We start from the raw sequence: 19,595 nt of genomic DNA, 5'->3' as shown, positions 1-19,595 counted from the left end.
GTTTTTTGAGACAGGGTCATGCTCTGTTGCCCAGGCTGAGTGCAGTGGTGTGATCATGGCCCGCTGCAGCCTCAATCTCTCGGGTTCAAGAGATCCTCTCACCTCAGCTTCTGAGTAGCTGGGGCAGGTGGGTGCCACCATGCTCAGCTAATTTTTTTATTTTTGTAGAGACAGGGTTTTCATCAGGTTGCCCAGGCTGGTCTCAAACTCCTGGTCTCAAGTGATCCTCTCGCTTCAGCCTCCCAAAGTGCTGGAATTATAGGCATGAGCCACCGTGCCTAGCTGGAACAACACACTGACTATCGTATAGTTCCGCATGTCAGAAGTGTGAGGTCAGTTTCACTGACTTAACATGGAGGTGCCAGCAGGCCTGGGTTCCTTCTGGAGAGTCTGCAGCCTCGCCTTTCCCAGCTTCTGGCGGCTACCTGCTTTCCATGGATCATGCCCCCTTCCTCCGTCTGCAAACCAGCAATGGCTGATCGTTTTTCTCACCATGCATTATTCTGACACTCTTCTTCTGTAGTCAAATCTTCTGCCTCCCTCTTATAAGGATGCTTGTGATCATATTTAGGGCTCTCCTGGATAATCCAGGATAATCTCTCAACTCAAAATCCTTAACTTAATCCCATCTGCACAGTCCCTACCATGCAAGCTCACATATCCACAGGTGCTGGTGGCTTATACATGGACATCTGTGGGGGCCATATTTCAGCATCCCATAAGCACCTGCTTCCTTAAATGGGGTACTCCAAGTTAAATACTTAGCACAGTGTCTGACAGACTGGAGGCCAGGGATGCTGCATCTCAGCTGGGCGTGAGAATCACTCTGAGAGCTTTTAAAAAATATCAGTGCCAAGGGTTCACCCCTGAAGATTCCGAGGTAGCGGGAATCTGTGCCTGGGATTTTTTATAAGTTCCCTAGAGACTACTGGGCAGTCAGGGGCGGGGTTGACAGTAAGAAGCACTGAATTCATGTCAGCAGTTATTCTTATTCCCCATAGCTACTTAGCACCAAACCTCAGTGGCCAGGACTGTTCAATAACTGTCTGTTGAATTGGACGGAACGGAATCACTCCTGGGCCCTTACACTGCCCTGGGATGGGCGTTTCTCCCTGCTGCACCACGGCCTAAAGAATGAGGTTCTGTGGGCAGACAGAGGCTCAGGCCTCTGCATCAATCTCACACCCAGAAATGGCTGCCTGAGGGGGCCGGAGTCCTTTCTCCTCCCCAAAGTCCAGTTGAGGGGGTTGACCTGGGCAGAATCTAGTCATCAACGGGCCATTGTTACTGGAACAGAGGTGCTCTGTGCCCATTTAACACTCCCCTCCCTTGCGAAGCTGCTCCCAGCTGAGAGCTGGCTTCTGGAGGGCTGTGAGGCTGGGGAGGGGCCCATGGGGGCCCCAAGGCTACAGAGGAGGAGGATTAGGGGTGGGGGCTGACAGTCCCTGGTTGGAGAGCAGAAGCAGTTTGGGATATAGGCCAGTCTCCAAAGCTGGCAGGCTGCAAGGCCGAGGTGCTGCTGTGTGCTACAATGCCAGGAAAATTTCCGGTTAAAGCTGGGAAACTGGGGACTGCCAGTGAAACCCACCAGGCCCCTACCAGAGCCAGTGGGGACAGCCTTCCCCACGGGGCAGTCACGCTTGACCTACCTTCTTCCCTTTAAAAAAACAGAAAGGTGAAACCCACATGCTAAATAGCGCCTTTCATTGCCTTTAGAAGAACAGTGTTTTCAGAAAGGCTGGGAAGGTTTTATGTTCTGCGGGTCTGGGATTTGAGAGGCAGGGAATTCAACCAGGGCTAGGCATAAATGTCCTTTTGCTTAGCAGACCTTTTCTACATTCAACACTATATATTAATAGTGTGAGCTGGATTTTAGGAGGGTGGTGTTAAAGATCCCAACGACAGTGCCTGACCAGCATCCTCAAGTATCTCAGAGATCCACAGTTCCCATGTTAGTGATCAGCAATTCTCATCCATTCAATAAAGCAAATCCCCTGATGGTCTTTGCCAAGGGAGCATGCTGCCTTAAAAACACCCTAGGAGGGTGGGTCTCAAAGTGGGGTCCCCAGACTGGCAATATCAGCCCCTCCTGGGAACTTGGTGGAAATGCGAATCCTCAGGTCCCACTCCAGACCTAATGACTCAGAACCTCAGGACTGGGAGCAAGTTGTTTCAGCACACTCTGCAGTTGAGTCTGACGCACAAGAACGTTTGAAAATCGCTGGTCAACAGTGACATTTCTCAAACGGCAGGCTGAGCCAACAATTTGGTAGGTTAAGATAAACTTTTCTTTTTCTTTTTTAAACACAACAGCATTGCGTAGATTAGAAAATATCAGAATGCCTCTGTATCATAATGATAAGCATGAGTTGATAAGCATGAGTTTCTTTTTTCCACTCTGTTGCCCAGGCTGGAGTACAACGCTGCAAACACTGCAGCCTCGATCCCCTGGGCTCAAGTGATCTTCCTGCCTCAGCCTCCCAAAGTGTTTGGAATTATAGGCATGAGCCACTGTGCCCAGCCAAAATATGGGTTTCATAAGGCTTTTGTTTCAGTTATGTGTGGGTGTCTGTGTCTGAGGTTTTAGTCTAAAAGGTGGAAAGCTACTGTTCTAGAGCTGGAATATGCTCACCGAGACTGGCTCCTTTTCTGAAATTTGTCTGAATGGGGAGATTTTGAAGGCCATGGCCTGAGAGTTCCCCATTCTCTCTTTCCCCATCCGATACAGTTATGTAGGCAGCGGACAGAAGGGAAGGGCTGTTTCAGGTCAGACAATCTTTACAACTCTGGCCTGAAGGTAAATTAAACTGTGCATTTTCCCTGTGCTTATAAAACTTTCTGGCCCTCCAGCCCCCGTGCTCCCACGCCCGCCAGGTAGGCCTGCCTATTGAGGTGTCTATACGCATACGGACCAAATAGCTAAACAGTTCCATCTGGGTGGTGGGATTGGTGGCGATTTGCTGCATTCTTCTCTGTATTTACCCATTGTACTTGAATTTTACATACTAAGCATCTAGCATTATTATAAAAATAATATTCTGCCTGCCTTACATAGAGAAAAAAAAAACAATAAAGTCACTTCCTAAAAAGAATTCAAAGCTGACAGTCCATCTCTGGGTGGAAATGCAGAAAAGCAAAGGCGGTGCCTGAAGGGAGGGTGGCAACCATGAGCCTAGGGTTGGTGGTGCCCAAAGCACCAACCCCTCCCCCATCTGTGCCGGGCCAAATTCCACCCGTCCCTTACCGCCGAGCCCAAACCCCACACATCCCCAGAGCCTCCCTCCGTCCTCCCCTACAGCCATAACCAATCCCCCAGGGCCCTAGTCTAACCCCTCTCCCGCCATCTAACCCCTCTCCCAAGACTTCGTCTAAAAAAAAAAGAAAGCCCTTTTACACCTCCAATTCTCACAAGAGCCTGGCAGGGCAACCTGGGTCCTCACCTCCAACCTCTCCCTCATTATCCAGATGAGAAACAGAGGTCCAGAGACGCTGAGCGAGCCGCCCAAAGCCTCCTGGCTGGAGGTTTCAGGCCAGGATGTGAAGGGAGGGCCCTCCTACCACACGCTCCTCTCCCAGCACCATTCCTCTCTCTACCTTGCACCATTCATATCACTTTTCACCTTGTATCAGAGGTAACATGTGTGTGCTATCGCTGTATGGCACTGGATAAATATGTAAGGAAAGAAGGAAGAGGCCGGGCGCGGTGGCTCAAGCCTGTAATCCCAGCACTTTGGGAGGCCGAGACGGGCGGATCACGAGGTCAGGAGATCGAGACCATCCTGGCTAACACGGTGAAACCCCGTCTCTACTAAAAAATACAAAAAAAAACTAGCCGGGCGAGGTGGCGAGCGCCTGTAGTCCAAGCTACTCGGGAGGCTGAGGCAGGAGAATGGCGTGAACCCGGGGGACGGAGCTTGCAGTGAGCTGAGATCCGGCCACTGCACTCCAGCCTGGGTGACAGAGCAAGACTCTGTCTCAAAAAAAAAAAAAAAAAAAAAAAAGAAGGAAGAAAGGAAGGATGCAGGGAGGAGGGAAGGGAAGGGAAGGAACCTGTACTAGGGCAAGGAGAAACCTGATATGTTATTGAATTTCCCCTTGGCACTGCGCCCCCAAGGTCAGACATGAGGAGGCATCCGGGGAGAGGTCCAGACATCATCTATCTGTGCCTCAAACGCTCCTGCTCTTGACCCACAGAGCTGTGTTGAGCAGGGGACCCTCGGAGGCCATTTCCAAAGGCTCCACAGAGAAGAGGCAGGTTGCCTCCCTTCTGGGTACAAGAAGAGCCCTGCATTCCCTAGAGGCCGGCTCCTCGCTGTCCTTTAAACATGGGCTGCTCATCAGGCAAGCTCCTGCGTCTTGGGCTTCTCATCTGCAAAAAGGGTATAAGAACAGCGCCTACCCCCTGGGAGTGCTGTGAGGACTCAGTGATTGATGTGTGTGCTTCTAGAACAACGCCTTGCACATAGTAAAGGGTAAAGAAGGTTTACTACGATTACTACTCTTGTTATTACATGAGCTCTGGGGAATGAGAGGTTACCTTGTGGATGAAGGGGGTAGATTGTTGAGTTCACGAGACCCCCTGGGGAAGCCTGGCAGCACGGGGTTAGGAACCTGGTGACTGGGGCCCAGCACGTTGGAGATCCAAGCCCAGCTAAGCCACTTTGTTTTTTTTTTTTCGTCAAGACAGAGTCTCGGTCTATCGTCTAGGCTGGAGTACAATGGCGTGATCTTGGCTCACTGCAACCTCTGTCTCCTAGGTTCAGGAAATTCACCCGCCTCAGCCTCTCGAGTAGCTGGAGTACAGGTGCCTGCCACCATGTCCAGTTAATTTTTGTATATTTATTAGAGATGGGGTTTCACCATGTTGGTCAGGCTGGTCTCCAACTCCTGACCTCAAGTGATCTGCCCGCCTTGGCCTCCCAAAGTGTTGGGATTATAGGCATAAGCCAGCGAGTCTAGCCCTGAGCCACTTTGTACAGTGTGACCGGGCAAGTGACTGGCTTCTCCAGAAGTCAGCATAGAGGCATAGGAAGGCACAGGAAGAAGCATAGAGGCTTCTTCAATAAGAGGACGTGGTGGTGCTGTTACTACTGTTAAATGCTTCATGGACTTCCCTTTTCAGCCAGTGGCTCAGAGGCAGCTGATAGGATACCTTCTTTAAAAAAAAAAAAAAAAAAAAACTGCCTGGCCAACATGATGAAACCCTGTCTGTACTAAAAACACAAAAATTAACTGGGTGTGGTGGTGCACACCTGTAATCCCAGCAACTCAGTAGGCTGAGGCAGGAGAATCACTTGAATCCAGGAGGCAGAGGTTGTGGTGAGCCGAGATTGTGCCACTGCACTCAAACCTGGGCAACTGAGCAATACCCTGTCTCAAAACAAACAAACAAACAAACAAACAAACAAACAAACAATCAAGCTCCAGCCTGGGCAACATAGAAAGATCCCCTCTGTAAAAAAAAAAAAACTTTAAAAATTAGGTGGAGCATACCTGAAGTCCCACCTACTTGGGAGGCTGAGGTGGGAGGATCACTTGAGCCTGGGAGGTCAAGGCTGCAGTAGTTATGGCTGTACCGATGCACTCCAGCCTGGGTGACAGAGTGAGACCCTGTCTCAAATAAATAAACAAACAAACAAAAAACATCGAGCTTAGGGGACTCCGAATACACAGTCTGGCTAAGAGGCAGCATAGTTTGGTCAGATCACCCTTGCCATGCCCTGACCCCACAGCCCCAGCTGTGGCTACTGCCCTGCAAGACAAGAGGGGACAATGTAGAAGGGGCAGCTGGGAGGGCAGGGTTAGCCCAGAGCCTGAGACTGTTAGGCTTGGAAGCTGAGCGGGCAGGCTGGGGCTGGCTGCATTCATGCTGCGTGGGTGGCTGCTCAGGTCTGGGGGCTGGCAGCAGCACTGCTTGGGAAGGGGCAGCCTTAGCAATGATCATTATCATAATAACAGTCCTTGGGAAGAGTTGGACGCTGCAAGGGGCCCGATGCTATTTCCAGGTTATTTTTCAGGTTGTACCTCGGTCGACCTAATTGTGAAACAGGGAAGGGTTTTGTTTTAAAGCTGGACAATTTAAATGCAGCTTACACATACACGAAACTAACAATGCTGAGTGTCCGAGTCCGGCATGGGAAGAGACCGCACATAGACTGTTTTGTGCCTTTTCAACTTTGCACTGTGGACATGTATTATTGATTTTATAAAATTTAATAAAAGTAAAACCAAAATAAAAGTAGATTCCAGTTTTCTATCTGTAGAGGCAAAGTTATTTTGAGGCTAGCCTCTTGTTTGAGAAAAGTCATTTTAACAAGTCTTTGAATTTAGGCAGAGACAAAGGACAAATCCTATCACAGAAAGGAAAATTTGGGGGCAACTGGAAGCAAAATGGCCCCTCCAGTCTAACTTTAAAGGCTGCCTTCTCTGCAAGAACAAAGACAGCTCCCCAGAAATTATTACTGCAATGATTGGGCCTGAGTCTGAGGAGGGGGAGTTACTGGTTTGAGTTCTCTCTCTCCTATAGGGGAAGAATGGCCACCCCTGAAGCCTGATGAGACTGGGGCTGGGGAGGGCAGACTGTGGACTTAGCAGCATTCCTGGGGGCTTCCCAGAAATCCTTGGGGTAGGGGCCAGACTTGTACAAACTACACAGAACTGAGGCTTGGGGTACATTGATGTAGGCCTTAAGATGTACCCCAGAAGAACCCAGAAGATGGCAGGCCAGCAGACCTGTGTCCCCACAGCACCTGCCCATTGAGAGCAATGGCAATGTGCTGCATGCTAGGTAATCAGTCACTGCAGTGAGGCCCTTCCAGGGACCGGTACCGCCAGGACCAGGGTGGTGTTGGCATCTTGGTGGAGAAGGAACATTTCCCAAAGCCTGAAAAGGACCTCTATGGCTTCATTAAGTGCTCCAAGAGCTTTTCTCCTACCCTAGAGGGTCATTTTCCCAAATCACAGGCAGCCGGTGACTGCAGAATGAATCAGAAGTGCAAGCCCCAGAGAACCGAACAGGGCTGTGCCACTCAGTGCCAGAGGGCAGGCTGGCTCCTCCCTCCTCTAGGAAGAAACTGGCCATCTCCCTGCAGAAAGAAGACTTGAGTCTGGGTTCTACCTCTTTCCCGCCGAGGGAGCTCAAGCAGCCAGAAAACTTCTCTAAGTCTCAGTGTCCTCACCTGGAAAGCAAGGATAATCACAGTTCCCTTGTGAAGGTGAGAGGGTATCACTCTGCACAGGGCCCAGCCACTGGCCCCTCCCCTCCAGCTGGCCTGATGGGGGCGGCACAGGGAGAGAGCGGTGAGTTGCAGCAGCAGCTGCAAAGGCTGGCATCTGCACCCACAGACAGGCGAAAGAAGCTGGCACTGGGCCCCTGGCTTGACTCATAGTCCGTTTCCAGGTGTGGCCACCAACACCAGGACAGGCGCCCCCTGAGTCCCCGTGCTCCTTCCAGAGAGGAGAGTCAACAGACATTTAAAGAAACTTCTCACCCCAAACAGCTGCATGGGTGGGATTTGCACAGCCAGTGAAGCTGGGTGTTCTCCTAAATGGATCTACAGACTTCAAGCCACTCTGGGGAGTGACCTACACTCTGACATGAAAACTCCCTGTACTTCCTGTCTGCACTGTACAATTTATGGGGCAAATGTTGCGTATGTTCCACCTTCTATGGTTCTCTGGTGGCTTCACTTGTGGCCGGATGGCAGAGTGGCTAAGAGCACATCTGGAGTTGGACAGTTATGGGTGTGAATCCTGGCTGTGTGGCCTTGGACAAGTTGCCTAACCTCTCTGGGCCTCAGGGATGGCATCCGTAAAATGAGACTACCTTGTGCAATCAGATGGATAAAAAGAAAGCACTCAGCTCAAAGATGCTTAGTACAGAAAGAACTCTCAGACACTCAACTGTATATCCAGGAAGGCAGGGCCTGCCCGTCAGTCGGAATCTCCTCTAGGTCATGGCATAGTGCTGGTCACATAGCTCTACCAGGCTCTACTTTTTAAAAGTGATCCCACCCAAACAGCAGCACCATTCTCAAGGAAAAGCAACTCTAAAAGCTCGACATAGGCTTCTGAGCTGTCCCCTCCCCGCCTGGAATTCCAATCAAGGGCTTGGCATGGAAGCCCTTCTGGAAGCTCTTCATGCCCAGTGCCACTTCCAGAAGCTTCTGCCTCAGCAGTGTGTATGAGTAGGGCTGGGGCAAGGGCCCCAGGCAGGGAGGAGAGAGGTGGGAAAGTGGGAGACAGTGGCTGGGGAGGGAAACCCAGTGCAGGAAGCTGGGGTGATGACCTGGCCCTGCGACCTGGGGTGTGTGGGTCCCCTTGCAGGACTTGGAGCACTGAGGTCATCAGGAGAACCACAGAGGGCAGACAGCAGGTGGGCGGCAGACAGTGAGACTCAGTGATGTCATGTTTTCCCCAAATGACTCAATGGTTTGCCCTGGGCTATGAATGGTGAGCTGTATGCTGTGGCCTCCGGGCCTCCCTACCCTCCAGGCCCGCCTGGCATCTCTCCCCGTCTCCGCCCTGTTCCAGGGACCCACAGTTGCCACATTCCTGCTCTGCTCCTGACTGCAGCCCCCGCCCAGGGCTCATCCCTGTGATGCCCCTGCCATGTCTCTCCAGTCTTCACTTTGAGGGAAGACTCAAGCGATAGCAGACCTGGGTGTTATTACTGGCTCTGACTCTCCCTGACTGAGTGACCTTGGGCAGGTTACTCAACCTCTCTGAGCCTCAGTTTCCTAACCTGTGAAATGGAGACATTGATAACAACCTTGCCAGGTTGTAGGGGGCTTGGTGAGAATGACTGTGAAGAATCTGGCACATGGCAGGTGCTTAGTGAATGGAAAGAATGACATTCAAGGGCCTCTATGATCTGACCTCGATTTCCTTTTCTAGCTGCATTAAAACATATACCTATATGATATCAGCGCACCCTTCTTGATGCTCAGTGTGCCAGGCACTGCTCTCAACACTTGTATAGAAATACATTTTATTCCCATATCATCCCCATCTGGTGGGTACCAGTAGTGAGAAAACTGAGCACAAAGAAGGTAAGCTACTTGGCCACGGCCACACAGACAGTAAGTGGGGAGTTGGGGTTCCCATGAAGGCAGCCTGGCTCTAGAGCCTATGTACATATCCACAACTCCACCCTGCCTGTCTCTCTCTCCTTGTGCATCTATACATTTCAGTTCAGTCCAGGCAGACTCCTCACCAGTCCCTGTCTTCGATCTGAACTTTCCCATCCTCGTGCCTTTGCCCAGCTTCCCTCATGCGCTGGAATGCCTGCCTCCTCCAGGAAGCCTTCCCCAAGTCTTCCCTCATGTCCACCTTTGTGGACTCATCACAGTGAGAATCAAAGGTGGTTACTGGGGCACCCAGGTCTCCTCTCTTCCAGCCTGAAAGTCCCTCCATCTTGCAGTGTCAGCATGAGCATAGGTGAGCAATACCTGGACAGGTGACGCCCAAGAACCCAGCACTCAGTGCCCCACTACTTTTGCAAGGACAGACAGCTTGAGGGCTGGAGCTGGGGCCACAGAACACTTCTGCCCACCCATGGGGAGGCAACCGGCCAGCAGGACTTCCTTCTCTCTGCTCAGGGAAACGACTCAGCCACGGGAGGCCTCGTTATTTGGGGATGGGGACTGGGCCGTTGAGCGGTTGAACGGCTGTCCACATGCTGGTGGGGTTGAGCAGTGGGCCCAGCGTGCAGTCAGCCACCAGCCCAAAAAGGGGTATCCAGGGCAGGCAGACAGACTAGTGGCAGGACTGGAGAGGCTTCTAGAAGGGTTTCAGGCTCATCTTCAGTATCCCAGCCCAATACCCACGGGATAATGACCTCAAGAGGCCATGTGCTGGGGTCCCACTCTTCCTGTCCCTTCCTTGGCCCATGTTAGCCACCCCTCCCACTCACCATGACTCCTGCTACCCTCCCCAGACACGAAGCACTCCCTCACAGAAGCATCCTGGACTGGGCCACTGCCCCACCCTCCCAGCCAGCAGCCCCCTGAGGGTCCTGTGCCACATCTGTCACTCATTCCTTCCATAAACAGGTAGCGGCACTCACTGTTAAGTCGGGGGCTACAAGGATGAACAAGGCAGACAGCTGTCCTGCCCTTGCAGATCCCGTTGCCTGGTGCAGACCACAGATCACTGAACCAGCAATCACAATACCGTGGGCAAAGTGCGGCGAGGGGGACCCATGAGCAGCCATGGGGAGGGTCACCACCCAGGCTTCCAGGAGAAGGTGGCATCCAAGCCAAGGGAAAAAGGGGGAAGAAGGGAATGTCCTTGGCAGCTGGGAAGGCTACAGAGAGCAGGGTGTGTGTGTCTGGGAAATGAGGACAATTTGGAACGTGGGATACCGAGTCCAGGTGAGGCTGGGGAAGAAATATTTGCTGAAAGATCACAGGGCCAGACATCACTCAGGGTGGGGTTTCTGTCTTGCTGGAATGCCCACTAGGGAGGCAGAAGTCCCTGATCTGCCAGCTCCCCCTTGCTAACTGAGACCACACCTGCTGCCATTTGCACCGTTCCTGTGACCAGGTCAGGGCACGGGGAGCAGAATCAGCAGAGCGGGTAAAAGACCCTGATGCAGAATCCAAAATGCCCCACCCAGGGCAGCCAACAGGTACCAGAGTCAGACCTGGAGAAGGCCGAGGCTCACTGCTAGTGCCCACAATGGGCCACGCAATGCCAGCATTGCCAGAGCTTCCCAGTCAGAATGCAATGACATGCACTGGCCACGGTTTGAAAGTGAATGTCTGTGTGCCGTTTCTCCTCTCGGTGCAGCCACAACGGGACAGATGCACACACAGGTGGTACTGAGAGCACAGATTCTGGAGTCAGCTGCGGGGTCTGGGCCCGGCTTTGCCCCTCACCAGCTGTGGCATGTCAGCAACTTATCCAGCCTGTCTGCCTCTGTTTTCCCATCTGTAAAATGTTGGGAATAACCGGAGCCACCTCTGGAGCTTCCGGTGAGAACTCAGCGAGGACGCCCTGGAGGTGCTCAGGGTAGTGCTAGGCACGCCAGCTGCTCTTATTATGATTGTTTCCTGTGCATGCTACCCCCAGACACCTACACCACATGCAAAAGAAGGAAGAAAAGTGAAACAGAAATAGCATGTGTCAGGGTAAAAAGAAGGCAAGTGCTTGACCTGTGAGGTCACGGTCAGTTCTTCATCCTCTGGTGGCTGACACTGCTTCATGACTGGCAGGTTCTAGGTTCCTATTCTCGGGGCCTCTTCAGACATGTCTATCCTCAACCCTGCAGGACAGGCCCTCAGCTTGTCTCTGGGTCCCTGACAAGCCCCTGGAAGTCTCCAGAGGAAAGCCAGGCACCTGTAGCCCTGCCCTGTGGCTGGAGTTGTGAATTCCTTGCTGAAAATCAGCGTAGTCACAGTGTGGGGAAGCGGGTGGCCCAGGGTGTTTTCAAAATATTTCCTCAGATAGCACTGTTTGGCTCACACACGTTAGCACTTTCCAGAATCCTGCAGATGGCGAGGCAGCTGGAGAGGAAGGGAGGAGAAGGGGGAAGCGGGAAAGGGTGGGGGGGACGCCCAGGGCTAAATCTCAGGTAGCTGTGTGGGCTGGGGCTGGCACAGGCACAGGCAGGCATCGGCGCGGCATGTGTGAACAGGAACAGCACGCACACGACAGAAAGCCGATCAACCTGCAGACTAGTCTGCAGACGGCTAAGCTGTGAAGCCGTCTTATGAACCAGAACTTTCTTCGGAAGCCCACTATGTAGAATTGGAACAAGTGGACGTGCGGAATGCAGGACTCACCCTACAACCACCCTCTCCAGAAGCCTGGCAGCAGCAGGACAAAGCAGGAACCAGAACCGTCTGGCAGTGCCCCACTCCCCAAATCCCAGAGGCTTGCAGACTCAGCTCAGCACAGCCACAGAGAATGAGAAGAGCCCTCAGCCACTCCCTGGATGCAAGGTGAGGACCCTCCGCTGCCAAGCCTGGCTCTCCCGCTTCTCACCGGGTGCTTGGTTTTAAAGTTGGTCACTAAGTAAATCGAAGTTATTAAGAGATGGAGAATGTGCTTCCTATCCCACAGACCTAGTCACTCAGAAGAGTGCCTGAGTTTCTGGAAATCATTGGTGCCACCTTACACCACCAGCCCTGAGCTGATAGGATCGAGCCCAAAGCAAAGAAATCTGACATTTTTGTTCAGGTAGCCTACAAAGTAAAGGAACGTATGAGGGTTTGCTCACAGGTAGGCCCCACCTTGGAAAGACATAACGAGAAAATTAGCTTTGGTCTATCCAACCTAAAGCAATGTTTAAGAAGTAAAGGTTCTCAGATGCCACAAAACTGGAGAAAAGTCCCATCATTCTGCACCATCAAAGTTAAACTCACCAACCAACCAAGAGGTCACCGTCTGCCTGCTGGGGAGGGTCCAGGCTTGGGACTGACTCAGAGGGAGCAGGGCTGAGCTGGGACCCCTGGCCGTCTTCTCTCCCATATACATGTTCCTCCTGTGTCCGGCCACCAGCGTCCCTGCAGCACAAGGACTGGCCAGCGGAGGGTGTGTTCCCTGACTTATGAGGCTCTCAAAGTCAAGGAGGAGGAACTGGGCGGGGAAGGGGCAGGTGTAACCACAGAGGCCAAATAAGAACGTCCCGGGCTGGCCTCCGAGGTGGCTGTTTACTTGTGGCATTCAGGAGAGGCTGAGCTGGGAACTGGCTTGTTTATTTTCCACACTTTTTCTCCAGATCCTTTTCATAGAGTCCTCTGAAACCTCAGTGATAAATTTCCCAGGGCCCAGGGAAGCCACAGTCCCTCAGCACACAGCCATCCTTGTGAGGAGGTGGCCGGGGGTCGGGGGGGATTAAGAAGAAGGAGGGCGGCTGGAGACAAGAAGTCACTGGTGGTCAGGGGCTCCTGGGGCCCACCCCTGCCCTCCATGCTGGTGGGGGCCCAGGAGCCACAGACCAGATTTGGGGCAATGGAGACAGAGGGCTGAAGCGTGTCCACCAGCAAGCACAGAGCAAACCGTCCAGGCCTGCCAGGGGCCACCCCACACCCTGCTGTGGAGTCCACGGGCTCAGGGTGGGACCAGCAGCATTTTGTCATCTCTTTAGGCCTCAGGGAAGAAAAGGTGACAAATATCATTTCTGTTTTACAAATGAAAAGGAGAAGTGTCTCCTCTCCTGAGGCATGACCTCACGAAAGCCAGAGACTCTCTGAGTGTTGGTGGCATCAAAGATCCTCTCTGTGCCGCCCCTCTACGAGTTCCTAGCAGAAGCATTCGTAGCCCCTCCCGGGGCTTCACCCAGCATCTGACTACATTTCCAAGAACCTCCCATGCCTCAGGCACTGGCATGGAACCAGGGGCACAAAGATGGATAGCCTCGGCCCCTGCAGTGGGATGGCTTCGCCCCACACCCAGTCCCTCAACTTCCATCCTGGTCAGCGTGTCTCCTCTGCAATGGAGGCGGAGAGGGCTCCAGTTTCTTTGCAGCTCAGCGCTAGGAAGGCTCTCAGAACTCACCCAGGCGGGCTTCCTGCGGAAGGTGGGCAGGGGCCAGCTGGGCAGTGCTCATCCAATGCTCCTGGTGTCCTTTGAAGGGTGCCAGCCTTTCCCATTCTATAGACACCTGTATCAGGGGCTCTCAGGGCAGAGATGAGGGTGGGTGGAGCAGTGAGGACCCTGCCCTAGCAGGGATAACCACTCTCAGCCCTTGGGGGCGGGGACAGAAAATACCACCGTGACTGAAAACATGGCTGTTCCAGGCCGTTGCAGCTCCCTGGCTTCATGAGCTTGGGCAACCACTGTCCTCATCTGTAAAGTGGGTCCAGCGGATAATTGCTGTCTCCCTGTGGGGCGTGGGTATAAAAGCAAGAGCTGGGAACCAGATGAGCATGTGGTTATCACCTCCCCTGGCTGTCACGGTTCTGCCCTATCCTTCTCTCCTGTGGACCAAGCACTGCTGAGGAGTCCAGCTCTCCAGAGCATGTGGAGGGGCAGAAGGACAGCTGTGACATGGCCCCTTGTGTTCACCAGGTGAATGACAACAGGAGGTGTCAGGTGAGGTCTGATTTCCCCAGGTAATAGATTACCCTGGAGAGGACCAAAAAGGGGAAAAAAATACAGTAATATTTGAGGATGTTTTGTCTACCTGGCAATTTCTCCCCTATTCACGGTATGGTCACAAGTGGCAGCTTTGCCCCAACTTCTCAGATAAGCAGTGAATTACTGCAACATCTCCCTTTGTGCCCCCTCAAATCTCCAGTTTCCTGACTCCAGAGCCACACAGAAGGCTCCAGCAGCCTGGTACCACCCAGCCTTTGATTCCCACAGCCTAAGGTATAATCCAGGCTCGGCAGAGTGTGTGGAAAAAGAAGAATGCAAGCAGAGGCCCTGGGACTATGTTAGTAAGAAGCATCAGGGCTGTTTCCCTGTTGCCATGGAGAACCAATAAGGACCTTGCAGACAGCCTAGCATGGTAGAGACAGGGTGGGTTCTGGAGTTAGACGATCCAGGTTCAAATACTGGCTTTTCAATTATGGCAAAAACAAAAATTGACAAATGGGACCTAATTAAACTAAAGAGCTTCTGCACAGCAAAAGAAACTATCAACAGAGTAAACAGACAACCTACAGAACAGGAGAAAATATTTGCAAACTATACACCCGACAAAAGTCTAATATCCAGAATCTAGAAGGAACTTGGACATGTTAACAAGCAAAAAAATACCCCATTAAAAAGTGGGCAAAGGCCGGGCGCGGTGGCTCAAGCCTGTAATCCCAGCACTTTGGGAGGCCGAGACGGGCGGATCACGAGGTCAGGAGATCGAGACCATCCTGGCTAACACGGTGAAACCCCGTCTCTACTAAAAAATACAAAAACTAGCCGGGCGTGGTGGCCGGCGCCTGTAGTCCCAGCTACTCGGGAGGCTGAGGCAGGAGAATGGCGTGAACCCAGGAGGCGGAGCTTGCAGTGAGCTGAGATCCGGCCACTGTACTCTAGCCTGGGTGACAGCAAGACTCCGTCTCAAAAAAAAAAAAAAAAAAAAAAAGTGGGCAAAGGACACAAACAGATGCTTTTCAAAATAAGACATACATGTGGCCAAAAGGAATATGAAAAAATGGTCAACATCACTAATCATTAGAAAAATGCATATCAAACCACAATGAGATACCATCTCATACCAGTCAGAACAGTTATTATTAAAAAGTCAAACATTAACAGATGCTGGTCAGGTTGTGGAGAAAACGGAGTGCTGGCCAGGCGAGGCGGCTCATGCCTGTAATCCCAGCACTTTGCGGGGCTGAGGCGAGCAGATCACGAGGTCAGGAGATCGAGACCATCCTGGCTAACACGGTGAAACCCCGTCTCTACTAAAATTAAAAAAAAAAAAAAAAATTAGCTGGGCATGGTGGTGGTACGCGCCTATAGTCCCAGCTATCAGGAGGCTGAGGCAGGGGAATCGCTTGAACCTGGGAGGTGGAGGTTGCAGTGAGCCAAGATTGCACCACTGCATTCAGCCTGGCGACAGAGCAAGACTCCATCCCCCCGCCCCGCATCAAAAACAAACAAACAAAACAAAACACAGAGTGCTTATGGTGGGATGTAAATTAGTTCAGCCATTGTGGAAAGCAGTTTGGAGATTTCTCAAAGAATTCAAAGTAGGATTACCATTCCACCAAGCAATCCCATTATTGGGTACATACCCAAAATCATATAAATTGTTCTACCATAAAGATACATGCACATGTATGGTTATCATAGCACTAGTCACAATAGCAAAACATGAAATCAACCTAAATGCGCATCAGTGGTAGACCAGATAGAGAAAATGTGATAAATATACACCATGAAATACTATGCAGCCATAAAGAAGAATGAGATCATGTCCTTTGCAGCAACATGGATGGCTATTATCCTAAGCAAACTAACACAGGAACAGAAAATCAAATGCCACATGTTCTTACTTATAAGTGAGAGCTAAACATTGAGTATACATCTGAACACAAAGAAGGGAACAACAGACACTAGGGCCTGCTTGAGGGTGGAGGGAATGGGGAGGGTGAGGATCAAAAACCACCTATCTCGGGCCTGTGTGGTGGGTCAGACCTGTAATCCCAGCACTTTGGGAGGCTGAGGCAGGCAGATCGCTAGAGCTCCGGAATTTGGGACCAGCCTGGGCAACATTTTTTTTTTGTGAAACCCTGTCTCCATAAAAAAATACAAAAAAATCAGTCAGGATGGTGGTGCCAGCTACTTGGGAGGCTGGGGCAGGAGGATCACCTGAGCCCGGGAGCTGAGGCTGTGGTGAGTGACAGTGATCATGTCACTGCACTCCGGCCTGAGCAATAGCGACCCTGCCTCAAAACAAACACAAACAAACAAAACAAAACAAAACAAACCCAACAACTCCCTATTGGATACTATGCTTTACTACCTGGCTGATGAAATAATCTGTATACCAAACCCCCCGACATGCAATTTAGCTATGTAACAAACCTGTATATGTACCTCTGAACCTAACAGAAAGTTACAAAAAACCAAATACACAAATACTGGCTTTGACTCTCACTGCCTGTGTGACACTGAAAAAGTTATTTAATTTTTCTGATCCTCAGTTTCCTAATCTGCAAAATGGAGATGAAATGCTAACCTCATAAGGATGTAATGATATAATTAGAAAACGTATACAGAACTCTCGACTCACAGAGGGCATAATGAAGGTGGAAAGGTGACACAGGGAAGGAACTGGCTGCAGGGTTCCACCTGAAATTGGGGATGGCCAAGCCCAGATCACCTGCTCTTTCATCTGAGGCCACAGTCCTTGGTGCTGCCCACATGCCTTGCTGATTTCAGCATTTAGAAGTTTGAAATGCCTTGCAGTGCGCTGAGATCCGGCCACTGCACTCCAGCCTGGGCGACAGAGTGAGACTCCGTCTCAAAAAAAAAAAAAAAAAAAAGAAGTTTGAAATGCACACTGAACCTAGTCAGAGCTCTTCACAAGGGGGCCAGGGGTGGGGAATGACACGTTTTTTTTGGATGACATGCCCAGGCCGCCCCCACATCTTTGTGCACTCTCAATCCCAAGACTACTGGCAATTCAGTTCCAGGAACACGAATGTCTCTGCTCCTCTGGGAAACTCCACGGCAATACTCAGTAAAGGGATTGTGACCACCCCTCTACCTGCTGCCACCACAGAGCCAAGCCACTGCTGCAGAACACAGCTCCTAGACCCTTCATGAGACCCATCTCCAGCCAGGCCATCAGAAGCCAGGAAGAAAAACAGCTGCCCCCAAATTCTACATGTTCCCATGTTCCGCCTGCCCCCAGCACATGCCCAGCAGCCTGGCCCATCTCTTTCTCCACGTACCCACCCCTCTCTCCTGCAGTCAGGAGATGTGAGGGTTGATGGAATCAACTCCTCTCTCTGCTGCAGATCTAAAGTTATTCTTCAGTTGAGAACCCACAGAGTCTGCCAAACAGCCTGCCATCTACCAAAACCCACATCAACCCCATCTTAGCCAGATACAGAAATGAAGCTTTTCCTGCTGCCCTCTTAGAGGGGCAGAGGCCAATGATGAGCTCAAGTCTCCCAAGGCCAGCCCACGGGACACAGTGGAACACACAGTACCTGGGCCACTGGCCCAAACAGATCAGGCAGGGCTCCCAGGAGCTACTCAGGTCCCCTGCTCTGCTGGAAGACCAATTTCAAACCAGCAGAGGCCCACTGGGCTTGCCTCACAGTGAGTCCATAATGAGTGATAATTACCGGTGTCATTATTCATCAAGCAAGTACTGACTGAGTGCCCACTGTGCCAGGCACTATGCTAGGCCCAGGACAATCCCCGGGACATCCTGGGGCCCAGGAACACCACACATCAGAAACCAAACACAACTTCAGGTGCGAGGAAAACAATTAAGGCTTCAGGCCTGCCTTGGTATTTCCCTAACCTTTTAGGCTTAAATTCCCCTACCTCCCCTTACCCCGTCCACACCCAGGACTGGAATCTGCTCACCCGGTTCCCTTGGAAGTCCCTGGAGGAAGCACATCCGCTGGGGGGAAGGGTCCCTGCTTCCCTGGAAGACTCTGTCACGGCCACTACCCTTCTGTCTAGCGCAGCAACGGCCTGCCAGCCTCTTCCACTCTGCTCACAGACCCTGGCACGCCGGCTCTGAGTTTATGAATCACTCCCTCCTCTCTCTGGGCCTCGCCTCCGGAAGGGCTTCGCACACCCAGACACATCACCCAGACACCGAGTTTCCATACCAAATCCGCTCCTGCAGAACCCCGAGAACCGACTGCAACGTCTGCTCCCCCGCCCTCGGTCTCGGGGTTCTGGCCACGACTTTTCATAACCCAGGCAGCCTCTCTCCTGCCCGCTGCGCTTTGGGGGCTCCCTCTCCTTGGGGGCTGCGGGGGTAGCAGACAAAGGCCGTGGATGTGAGGGAGGGGTGTGAGGACGTGCCTGGTGTAGAGGCCAAATCCCCCGCGCTCCCAGGAATGTGCATTTCAGTGTGTGGCATGTGCCTGGCCGGTGTGGGTGTGCGCAGATCGGCCTGCGCGGTGTGCGGGGTATGAGTGGCGATGAGCTGTGTGTACCTGGCAGGTGTGACCCGAGTGCAGCGGGTTGTGGGTGCCTGCCTGGGCTTTACCCCGAGCCGGGAACTCCACCTCCCACCCTCCGCCTCGCCCCCTTCTCCCTCCAAAGTTTGGCGCGCGCGCCTGGACGCGGAAGGCCGGGGGCTCCCGGCTGGGCGGCCTCCCCCGGGCCGGGCGGCGGTTCCGGGACGCGGGCGCGCCACTTACCCCGGCTGCGGAGGCTCCACGGGCGCGGGCGGCCCCGACCCTCCACGGCTGGGGTCCAGCAAGGGCAGCATCCGCTCGCAACTTTGCCTTCCTCTTGGAAGATCCCGACAGAAGCAGTTCCGTGGCCCCGGCGCCCGCGCGGCCCGGGCTGTGCGCCCTCCCCGGGTCAGGCGGGAGGGATGCAGGCGCGGCCGGGCCGGTCCGCACGCTGGAAGGGAAGCGGCGCCAGGAGGGCGCCGTCCTGCGCAGCGAGCCCGCGAGAAGTCCTGCCTGGCGCCCTCCCCGCTCCGGCCCGAGCCGGCGAGCGGCAGCGGATTCCTGAACCGCGTCCAAGGCGTCCAGGAGCCCTCCTCCTCCTCTTCCTCACCCCACCCAGCTCCCACCCCTGCGCGGCCGGCAACTTGGGAACCGCTGGCGAAGTTGGCGCTGCTCGGGCCGCGCGCCGGCCGGGCCTCTGCGGGAGGAAGGGGAGGAGGAGGAGGAGCTGGAGGGAGAGGAGGGGAGAGAGGGGAGCCGCCCCCGGGGAGCCGCTGTCTCCAGGACCCCTCTGCGGGCCTTTGTTCCGGGCGCTGCCCCTCGGCCCTCCAGTCCCCGGGGACTCGCTTGGGGCCGCTCGAGTATCCACGCTCTCCTGGCGAGGCTGGTGGGTGGAGGCTGCTTGGAGAACCCCCTTGGCGTCTCCGTGCCGGAGCCCCCGGGCCGTTACCGCCCCCTCTTCCCCGACCTTTGCCAGGGAGACCCTCCGGCTGCAGGGGTTCCTCGTCATCTCTGCCCAGAGAGGATCTTCCCGCTCCCGCCTGGGGCAAG

General features: G+C 53.1%; 1 protein-coding gene across 2 annotated transcripts in view; it reads right to left on the bottom strand.

Moving 5' to 3' along the window:
• Positions 1-19,127, bottom strand: part of CHST3 (carbohydrate (chondroitin 6) sulfotransferase 3) — a 50,350-nt gene extending 31,223 nt beyond the window's left edge. Inside the window, exon 1 of one of the 2 annotated variants that reach the window (XM_011927679.1) lies at positions 18,789-19,127. The gene's annotated coding sequence lies outside the window, so the exon portion shown is untranslated. Of the gene's footprint in view, positions 1-12,368; positions 12,530-18,788 lie in introns of those variants that run through there. The other variant, XM_011927687.1, reaches the window with a different exon arrangement.
• Between the last annotated feature and the right edge of the window lie 468 nt (positions 19,128-19,595).

The sequence above is a fragment of the Colobus angolensis genome, unplaced genomic scaffold, assembly GCF_000951035.1.
Source record: "Colobus angolensis palliatus isolate OR3802 unplaced genomic scaffold, Cang.pa_1.0 Scaffold12, whole genome shotgun sequence".
In the NCBI taxonomy this organism is placed as follows: Eukaryota; Metazoa; Chordata; class Mammalia; order Primates; family Cercopithecidae; genus Colobus; species Colobus angolensis.
The sequence above is the reverse complement of the archived record's forward strand: the minus strand, read 5'-3'. Positions and strand labels throughout refer to the sequence as shown.